Source organism: Apium graveolens, chromosome 6, assembly GCF_009905375.1.
Source record: "Apium graveolens cultivar Ventura chromosome 6, ASM990537v1, whole genome shotgun sequence".
Taxonomy (NCBI): Eukaryota; Viridiplantae; Streptophyta; class Magnoliopsida; order Apiales; family Apiaceae; genus Apium; species Apium graveolens.
Window position 1 is genome coordinate 214,477,432 of NC_133652.1, and position 11,367 is coordinate 214,488,798.

Genomic DNA, 11,367 nt, shown 5'->3' on the forward strand with positions numbered 1-11,367 from the left:
GATGCTAGCTCCTAAATCACATAAACACTTGTCGAATGACAAGTTCCCGATGGTGTAAGGAATAGTGAAGCTTCCAGGATCTTTAAGCTTCGGAGGCAACTTCTGTTGCAGCACAGCACTGCATTCCTCCGTGAGAGCAACGGTCTCTAAGTCATCGAGATTCACTTTCCGAGAGAGAATACCTTTCATAAACCTCGCATAGCTAGGCATCTATTCAAGAGCTTCAGCGAAAGGTATGTTGATATGAAGTTTCTTGAACACCTCCAGAAACTTAGCAAATTGCTTATCCAGCTTTTTCTTCTGCAGCCTCTTAGGAAAAGGAGGTGGAGGATAGATCTGTTTCTCCCTTGTATTACCCTCAGGAGGAGTGTGTTCCACAATAGTCTTCCTTGGTTCCACCTCTACTTCCTTCTGCACATCTTCTTCAGCCAAAACTTCAGATTCTGGAACTTGAGACTTTTCAGGCTCTTCCTCTTGCTGAATTTGGGGGCTTGCAACCTTTCCAGACCTTAAGCTGATGGCATTCACCTATTCTTGAACTTCCCTCTTGCCTGGATTGGCTTCTGTATCACTAGGAAGCGTTCCTGGTGGTCGATTCAATAAGGCATTAGCAATTTACCCTATTTGATTCTCCAGAGTCTTGATAGAAACAACCTGGCTTTGGCATATAAGAGCCTGGTTTTTGCACATAAGCCTCAACTCCTCCAATTCAGATTTTTCATTCGAAGATAGATCTGCAACATGAGTTTGTTGTTGAAGTTGGAGTTGTTGCTGAAAACCAGGGGGGTTGAACAGCTTATTTCCAAACTTCTGGAATAGCTGTTGTATCGCATTCTGATTGTTGTTCCAGCTGAAGTTAGGATGATTCCAGTTGTCAGGATGATAAGTGTCTGGAACTGGTTGCTGCAATCTCTGAAAGTTGCTCACAAACTGAGCTGAGACACTAGATATAGCGCATTGTTCCGTCGCATGCGAACCTGCACACAACTCACAAACACTAATTATCTGCTTAACACCATAGTTAGCCAGAGAATCGATCTTCATAGACAACGCATTTAGTTGAGCAGTGATAGCCGTAGCTGTATCCACTTCAAGAACTCTTGCTACCTTGCCATGTGGAGATCTCTGGGTTGGATACTGACATTCATTAGCAGCCATCAGTTCAATTAGATCATAAGCTTCCTCATAGCTCTTTGCCCATAATGCTCCGCCTGATGCTGCATCGAGCATGGGTCTGGACTGTGCTCCCAACCCATTGTAAAAACAAGTGATGATCATCCAATCAGGAATTCCATGATGAGGACACTTCCTAAGCATCTCTTTGTAGCGCTCCCAAGCTTCACTTAGTGATTTACCCGTTTGCTGCGCAAATTGAGTAATAGCGTTTCTGATTACAGCTCTCTTCGCCATAGGGAGGAATTTAGTGAGAAAATTTTGAGCAAGATCTTCCCAAGTAGTAATCGAACCAGCTGGTAGAGAGTGTAACCAGCTCTTAGCCTTGTCCCTCAGAGAGAATGGGAAAAGTCTCAGCTTAATAGCATCTTCAGAAACACCATTGAACCTGAAGGTGTCGCAGATCTCTATGAAATCCCTAATGTGTGTATTGGGATCTTCCGTTGGAGAACCCCCAAAATGGATTGAATTCTGCACCCATTGAATTATGCCAGGCTTGATCTCAAAGGTATTAGCTGTGATAGCTGGCCAGACAATGCTAGATTGAATGTCATTAATCTTGGGTTGAGAAAAATCCATCAAGGTTCTCGATTGTGCTGCTGGATCTCCCATTGTAATGAGTACCTGAAACACAAACAACTAAACCGTGAAAGTAAAAGAATCCGAGTCAGTGAACTTTAACGACCACTGATGACAAGCACATAAACTAAAAATTAACACCGAGTCCCCGGCAGCGGCGCCAAAAACTTGTTAGGGCGAGAACACGCGCTAATATTCACGCAAGTATACGCGTTCACAAGTAGTATAAGATATAAATCAGATTCGTTCCCACAGAGACTGGTTTAGGTTAAGTTCAATTTATGCACCTATGCAACAATGTATGGTTATCGCTCAATGCTAAGACAAATAACAAATTGGGTTTTTATAAACTAAGAGATTATACTAAATAACATTAACTAAGAAAATTGAGGTTGAATTACTATATATGACAAATATGGGATTCTAACTTCATTAAATACTTCATTCAATAGCCTTTTTGTTCGTAACCTTAGCATGTGATGGTGATGACACTAATCAGATAACACGAAACTGATAAACGCCAACTTTCATTGCACGAGTACCATTCTACCAGACATCCACAAAAGAGATAGAAGCTGAATAGGCACCAATTATATTGAGACCCTATATGTCTATAGAATTTAACAACATAACGGTTTAAGCACAAGTTATCTATCTTGATTACATAGGGCAAGTCAAACGGTTAGAGTTACCTACGAATCATGTATACACACACATCAACCTATGCTAGCATGGCAAGTTCTAAACCTCTATATTCACTGTCGCTTCAATAGAGATTAACACGCTATCTTATATGTTAGCTACGCACATAAGAGGAATAAGCACAACCAATACTAGGATATCAATCAATCACCACACACCAAGATATCGAAACAAATTAACTATTGAAATTCATAAGTAAATCCGCTAGAACCCCATGACAACGATTAGCCCATAATCGAACTCATCGTCACCATGGGTTCCAATGAAAGCATGGTATAAAACAAGGTCTTAATAAACTGAATAATAATTAAAGTATGAATAAACGAGATCTAGGTTCAACAAGAACGAAAACGAGCATCCAAAGTTACAACTAATTCAAAGAATTACAAGTTAAAAACAAGATCTTCTTTTTTGGAGTTGTTCTGTGCTTCTAGGCCTTCTCCTTGGTATCCCAATCTTCCCGGATGATGAAAACCCTTTTTTTTAAGTATATATACGTCCCTAGTGGAGCTGGACCCTTAAAATAGTCAAATTTCACTCAAAAAAAGCTTTTTCAGCGAAATCAGTGACCAGCCGCTTCCTGAGCGGCCCTCAGCTCTCCTGAGCGGGCGCTCAGCTCTCTGAGTGGGCGCTCAGCTACTGACTGGGAAAATATTCTGATGAATCTTGTTTTGACCATAACTTGAGTTCTACTCGTCCGAATTAGGCGATTCAACTGCCCACGTGAAGCTATTGAGATTCTCTACAACTTGACAATGGCCTTGGCTTCCAATTCTGATCACTGTTCATCATATTTCCTTTAAAAGCTCTTTTCTTCATATAACTGATACCTGAAATGCAATAATACAAAAACACATCAAAATACCAACAACTTGAGTCCAAAACACCAATTTAAGCTTGTAATAAAGCATTCCAAGTGGATATAAAATCCACTTATCAATCATCTCTAGCGTTTAGAGAATCCTAATGCTACTTCATTGGATAAGAGCTTGATAAATGAGTCTTTTCCCGAGGAGCAGCTGTTTGGAGTGCAAGAAGAAGAACCGTGGTTTGCAGATATTGTGAACTACCTTGTGAGTAACATCATGCCTCCCGACTTACCTTATGCTCAAATAAAGAAGTTTCTACATGAAGTAAAGTGGTATATGTGGGATGAGCCGTTTCTTTTTCACCAAGGAGCTGACCAAATCATCAGGAGATGTATTCCGTACAGCGAAATGGGGGGGATCGTGCGAGATTGCCACTCAACAGCTTATGGGGGATATTATGGTGGAGAAAAGACATCAGCTCGTGTTCTTCAAGGAGGTCTCTTTTGGCCAACATTGTTTAAAGATGTGCATCAGTTTGTTTTGAAATGTGACCGATGTCAATGTATGGGTAATATGTCTAAAAAGGATGAGATGTCTCTTAATGTGCTTCTCGAGGTTGAGGTCTTTAATATTTGGGGAATTGACTTCATGGGACCATTCGTCTCATCTTGCAACAATCAGTATATCCTGTTGGCGGTTGATTATGTGTCGAAATGGGTTGAAGTTAAGGCATTGCCAACAAACGATGCGAAAGTGGTGCTTAATTTTCTTTACAAGCAAATATTCACAAGGTTTAGAACTCTAAGAGTCATAATCAGTAATGAGGGGTCACATTTTTGCAACCACAAGTTTACTGCTATGATAAAAAGGTACAATGTGAATCATCGCATTGCTACGACTTATCATCCTCAGACGAATGGTCAAGCCGAGGTATCTAACAGAGAGATCAAGCGCATTCTAGAGAAGGTTGTGTCTCTATCAAGGAAAGATTGGTATTTGAAGCTTGATAAAGCTGTTTGGGCGTATAGAATAACATATAAGACTCTATTGGGAATGTCTCCATTTCAGTTGGTCTCTGGTAAGGGGTGTCATTTTCCAGTGGAGCTCGAGCATAAAGCTTATTGGGCTTTGAAGAAATTGAATCTGGATTTAGATGTGGTTGGAGAGAAGAGGATGCTTCAGTTGAATGAACTTGACGAGTTTCGACTTTAAGCTTATGAGAACAACAAAATATACAAGAAGAAAGTCAAGAGATGGCACGATCGGGGTCTATTGATCAAGAAATTTATGCCAGGGCAACAAGTTCTTTTATTCAACTCTCGTCTCCATCTTTTTCCTAGAAAGTTGAAGTCAAGATGGTCAGGGTCCTTCATAATCAAAACTGTGGTTCCACATGGAGCGGTGGAAATTTTTGAGAATGATCCCGGCCGATTTATTGTCCACTTGATCTCGAGATTTTACGTCGAGCTAGCGACATAAAAGAAGCGCTTATTGGGAGGCAACCCAAGTTTGTTGTACATTAGTAGGTAGAGGAAGCAAGAAGAAAAGAGAAAAACATAAAAAAATCAGAAAAAGAAAAAAATTCGGGGCCAAGTATAGAAGCTGGGCACGCCTGCGCTCGCCAAGCGCGCGGCCGTGCCGTTTTTCCAGTAACCAAGCGCGCCCGCGCTATCCTTGCTCGCGCTCGTGCCGGTTTTCCAGAAGCTGAGCGCGGCCGCGCAGCGCGGCCGCGCCGAGTCCCTATTCAGAAAAAAAATAAAAATAGCAGTGTTATTAGAGAAAATCAGGATTTTAATTCCAAAATCAATTATAACCCGATTTTTACTCTTCCACATCCTATAATTTCCTCTCCTAATCAAATTCCACTATCCCCACGATTCCCATAATCAATTCCCACTTCTATTCCTTATCAAATTCACACCCCTCCACCTATAAATACATACACTTGCATACAACTTCTCCACCAATCCACAAACTCTCAAACACAAATTCTCTCTAAACACTTAAGCTTTTATTCTTTCTTTTTCAATTCCGATGGCACCCAAAAGACAGAAACTCAAGTTAGAAGTAGCACCACCAACTCTTCATCTGCGGGTGGTGTAAGGCCCAGATTTTCTACTCCTGAGGCTGAAGAGGAGTACACGAGGCGTCTCTCGAAGCCTATTGCTAAGGAGAGGGGGGTTTTGCCATCAGGGAGCAATGGTAAGCTTTTGGAGATGATCCTTGAGATGGGTTGGGTTCCTTTTTGTGAGGATCCCGCTGCTGTGCCCATGAGTGTTGTGCGGGAGTTTTACGCCAATGTTAAGGTGGAGAAGAATGTTTTCACGGTGGTGAGATGAATGACTGTTGAGTACAGTGCAGAGGCTATCAGGAGGGTGATTGAGCAGCCTGCGAGGAAGGTGGGTCAGGATACATGGAACGATAAAACGCCGGAGGACTTTGATTTGGATCTTATTGTTGCTACTCTCTGTGTACCTAAAACTCATTGGAAGTTCAAGAGGGGAACTACTGATTACTCTACGTTCCCTGCTTCATGCGTGAACAGGTATGCACGTGCTTGGAACTTTGTTATTTGTGCTAACATCATACCATCTTCACATGTGCATGAGATTACGGTGGAGCGTGCTTGCTATTGTGGGGGATTCTGCAGGGTGATTACATTGATTTGGGGATGGTGATATATTAGGGGATCCTAAGGTTTTTGAGAGGAGGTACTACTGGGGCTATTCCGTATGTGTCCATTGTGACGACGTTGTGCGTGGCAGTTGGTGTTCATTGGCCCACACATGAGCAGCTTCAGATTCCCAGTGCTCCTATTAACAGTTCTACACTGCACAGCATGGTCGAGTTATATGGAGGGAAGCCCGATCCTAAGGGGCTTGGTTACTCTTATGCTCATCTGTCAGGTGGTGTGCCTATGGAGGTAGCTACAACAGGAGGTTCTCAGCATGCCCGACGAGCAGCTTGGAGGGCCTAGTATGGAGAGGAGGCTGGACCATCAGGATCATAGCAGCAGCAGCAGTAGGAGGAGGCAGCACGAGCAGAGATGGGAGCTGGTTTGAGTTCGACGTAGTATAGGCGTCTTGCGAGGAGGATGGATGCGATGCATGACATCCATAGTCGTTTTACACGCGATCTCACCCAGGAACTTGGGACTGTATTTAGAGCCATAGGAGTTGACATTCAGTGGCCAGTTTTTGGTGAGGACTCCGTGTATCCGCCTCCGGACACACCTGACACTCCACCCGTTGAGGGTGAGGATTCTGATTCACAGTAGGTATGCCTGATTTCTAACTATTACCTTCACTGAGGACAATGAATATTTTAAGTTTGGGGGTATTAGTTAAAGGAATATATTTGTGTAAGTCTCATAAAGTTTGCATGTTCATGTTAGTTTTATTTCATGTAGTTGCATATATTTTTGCCATGTAGTTTTTTTTTGTTTTTTTGGTAGTTTTTATGATAACGTGTTCATGTAGTTTCATGCATTTGCGTTATATTATGATTCCCTTAGATAATTTTTCCTATTAATTTGTGATATTTATGCTAATGTAGTGATGTCGTATTTAGTAATGTTGAGTCTTATTGGATTAATTTGCATGCTAGAGACACTTGTATTTCACTAAGTCTTATAGGTTGCTACAGTGCTAGATCATGGTCATAATTTGTTTGTTGTCGAGGTTTAATCGCTTGTTTATATTTAGAATTTAAGGTATTCTCTTAATAATAAAAGACATGGATATTTAAAAATTGGAGAAATTGGATGTCATTGCTAGTTGTATGGCTAGGTGTCAAATAGCTAGTAGCCGGCTCATATTTTTATGAGTAGTTTAGGGTTGAATGAGATGGAGCGAAACACACTCATATAGAAATTGTTGAGAAATAAAAAAAAAAGAAAAAAACAAAAAAAAAGAGAATAAGTGTTATGCATAATTGATCATGAGTGGGCTCTTTAGTACTCAAGTTATTAAGTTCTTAGGGGACTTTGTTCCTAGTGACCTAAGGCTTATATAGTCTGGGATCCGCTAACCTGACGCTCGCTACATGGGTGCTATTGTATAAGTCTTATGTGGACCTCACTCATTGCACGATCAAAAAAGCATATTTTTGTTATTTTATGGTGACTAAAACCGTGAATCCATGTTAACTCCGATATAAGAATTGAAATGTTATAAGTTATTTTGAGTCTAGCTTTTATTCTGTTTATAAACTTGCGATTGTTTTGATAAGTAGTGAGGTATGATTGTCGATCTAGTTGCGATAGTATATCTGTAAGCATTTGCATACACGCACGTCTCTAGTGTGTAGATTGATTTGTGAGATTTGATGGATCTTTATGCGAATAATTGCATTTGATGAGGTGTTGCTAGTTTATTGGTTAAATTATTCTTTGGGCATTGTTGCATTTATATTAGTTGCATTCATGCATTTTCATTTCTTGTTCTTTCAGTCTGTTTATGCCTGAGGACAAGCATCGATCCAAGTTTGGGGGTGTGTTAAGTGGCATTTATGACACTTATTTATGCTCTAATAAGCTTTGAGTTGTTGTATTTGTACTCAAGTTATTTGTGTTTTAACGTGTTCTCAAGTGTTTTTGCATTTCAGGCTTTACTTCGTGAATCAGGTGAATTAGCACTGTTTTGATACTAATGTGGTATTTAGGATGTGTCGGAATAAAAGCTTGGAAGATTGGCTCGAAGCTTCAAGGAATAAAGAAGAAGGAAAAATGAAGTTTTGGCAGAAGACATGCGCGCCCGCGCTGGTGTTGCGCGCGCCCGCGCCGGGACTGCAGAAAGTCAGCGCGCCCGCATTGGTGAAGCGCGCGGCCGCGCTGGGTCGGGATATTAAAATCCTGATTTTTTTTATAATTCAAATTGCTGGACTCCTGGGATGCATGGACTGCTATATAACATAACTTAGGTCATTTTTCAAGAGATATTCAGAGATATCAAGACATCAAGGAAGGAGAAGACGGCAAGAGACCTTTTGGCACAATTCAACAAAGGCGAAGACGAACTAGTTTATTCTTGTGAATCTTTGTTTTGAGTTGTAATTCGGATGCTTGTTTCTTGTTCGTTGAACCTATATTCTTGATTGTACTTTGGTTTATTTATTCTTATAAAGACTACGTTTGCTATATCATGTTTTCAATGGAACCCACGTTGGCAATGAGTTCGATTATGGGCTAATCGTTATCGTGGGGTTCTAGCGTATTTATTTATGGATTTATTTAGTTAAATTATTTGATTCCTTAGTGTGTGGTGATTGTATGATAACCTAGTATTGGGTGTGCTTATTCGTCTTATGAGCGTCGCGAACTTATAAGATATTGTGTTAATTCTTAATGAAGCGAAAGTGAATTTAAGGGTTTAGAACTTGCCGTGCTAGCATAGGTTCATGTGTTATTGTTATGCATGATTCGTCTGTAATTTTTACCATCTTAGTTTCCCTATGTAACCACGATAGATAATTTGTGCATTAAACCGTTATGTTGTCAAATTCTATAGAAATATATGGTCTCAATATAATTGGTTTCTATTCAGCTTCTATCTCTATTGTGGATGTCTGGTAGTATGGTATTCGTACAACAAAAGTTGGCGTTTATCAGTTTCATGTTATCTGATTAGTGTCATCACTATTACATGCTAAGGTTAAGAATGAAAAGGCTATTAAATGAAGTACTTAGTGAAGTTAGAATCCCGTAATTGTGTCATATACTATTCAATTCTCTCTACTCTCTTTAGTTAATGTTCCATAGTATAATTCTCAATAGTTAATGGTAGTATAATCAAAACCCAATTTGTTATTCGTCTTAGCATTGAATAATAGCCATATCATTGTTGCATAAGTGCATAAATCACAAAGTTAATATAAGCTTGTCCCTGTAGGAACGAGCGATAAATAATTCTATATTACTTGCGAACGCGTATACTTGCATGAATTTTAGCTTGTGTTTAGCGACTAACAGTAGGCCCAGTACTACCTCAGTTAGTTCTACTATGATGAAATCCAACAAGCCGGTGTTAGATTGTAATACATGTGGAAATAAGCACAATGGTCAGTGCAAAGAGAACGTCAACTATTTCAAGTGTGGCCAGAAGGGTCATTATTCCACTGAGTGCAAATCTGAGAACCAAGGAGTAACATGTTTCAGCTGCGGCAAAGTGGGGCACATTGCTAAGAATTGCAGATCAGCTACCCAAGGTAGTATAGGAGGAAGTACATCTCAAGGACCAATAACAAGTATAGCTAGAGCTAGAACTTTCAAAATGACTAAGAAATCTACGGCTCAGGATTTCGATGTAGTTGCAGGTACACTCTCTCTTAATTCTGTGCCTGTTAATGTTCTATTTGATCCGGGAGCGTCTAAATCTTCCATATCCCTGAACTGTGTGAATAAAATACAATTAATTTTGGAAGACTTAGATGAGCCTTTGACCATAGAAGTGGCCAATCAAGATAAGGTACCTGTAAGCCAATTCTGCCCTAAGTGTTTCATAGAGATTTCAGGTCATCATTTTCCCGCCGACCTAATACTTTTTGTGTTAGGAGAATTCGATGTTATTCTAGGCATGGATTGGTTGTCTCTTTATAAGGAAAGTATTGACTGCAAGAAAAAGAGAATTGTCATGTATACAACAGATAATGTAAGGATAAGCTATCAAGGACTGAAGCAGGACAAGAAGTTTCTCTCAGTACTGCAGGAAAAAAAATTGATAAGGCAAGGATGTGAAGCGTATTTGGATCATGTGGTGGACACCAAGAAAGAGACACATACTCTAGATGAGATTCCAATAGTAAGAGAATATCCGGCGTCTTTCCGGAAAAATTGCCAGGATTACCACTTGATCAAGAAATAGAGTTCTCCATTGATTTAATACCCGGAGCAAAACCAATTTCCAAAGCTCCATACCGAACGACTCTAGTGGAAATGAAATAATTGGCCAAGCAACTTCAAGAACTGTTAGACAAGAGAGTCATCCGACCAAGTATTTCTCCGTGGGGTGCTCCAGTGTTATTTGTAAAGAAGAAGGATGGAAGTATGAGGCTATGCGTTGACTATAGGGAGCTGAATAAGTTGATAATCAAGAATAAGTATCCCTTGCCGAGGATTGACGATTTATTTGACCATCATAAAGGAGCATGTTGTTTTTCAAAGATTGACTTGAGATCTGGCTACCACCAACTGAAGATCAAACCTGAAGATATACCTAAAACTGCGTTCAGAACAAGGTATGACCATTATGAATTCTTAGTAATGTCATTTGGATTGACCAATGCACCAGCGGCTTTTATGGATTTAATGAATCGGGTGTATAAGGAGTACTTGGATAAGTTTGTTATTGTATTTATTGATGACATCCTCATCTATTCAAAGACTCAAAGAAGATCATGCAATGCACCTAAGGATTGTCCTCCAAAGGTTAAGAGAAAAACAACTATATGTGAAGTTTTCCAAGTGTGAGTTTTGGATGATAGAAGTACAGTTCCTTGGACATGTGGTAAGCAAGGAAGGTATCAAGGTAGACCCTGTAAAGATTGAAGTTGTATCCAAGTATGAACAACCAAAGACTATGACTGTTCCATTAACTATCACCCAGGTAAGGCCAACGTGGTGGCAGATGCCTTGAGCAGAAAATAGAGGCTGAATATGGTTCAGATTGCAGAAGAGTTAGCACGAGACTTGAAAAGAATGGAAATTGAAGTTCGAGTACCAAGAAAAGGTAAGGAGCAATTGTATGAGATTACATTTCAATCAGCACTGATGGATAATATAAAAAGGTGTCAAGAAGGAGTTATGGAGAAAGAATTGGACAATTTGACAGGAGAAAAACTGTGTACCCAAAAGGATAACCAAGGTATGTTTAGATTTTCTTCCAGAATTTGGATTCCCAATGTGACGGAACTAAAGAATGAAATTTTACGCGAAGTGCATAACTCTCGGTTTTCTATCCACCATGGGAGCACTAAGATGTATCAAGATTTGAAGAAGAACTTCTGGTGGCCAGGAATGAAGAAGGAATATGCAAATTGGGTTACCAAATGTCACGTGTGCCAGACGGTAAAAGTAGAACATCAAAGGCGAAGTGGACTATTACAACCT

General features: G+C 40.1%; 1 non-coding gene across 1 annotated transcript; it reads left to right on the forward strand.

Annotated features, from left to right (window-relative positions):
* The first annotated feature begins 1,288 nt into the window (after window positions 1-1,288).
* On the forward strand, window positions 1,289-1,395 carry LOC141670090 (small nucleolar RNA R71). Its single transcript, XR_012554337.1, has one exon. It is a non-coding gene; the product is annotated as a small nucleolar RNA R71 (small nucleolar RNA).
* The last annotated feature ends 9,972 nt before the right edge of the window (window positions 1,396-11,367 follow it).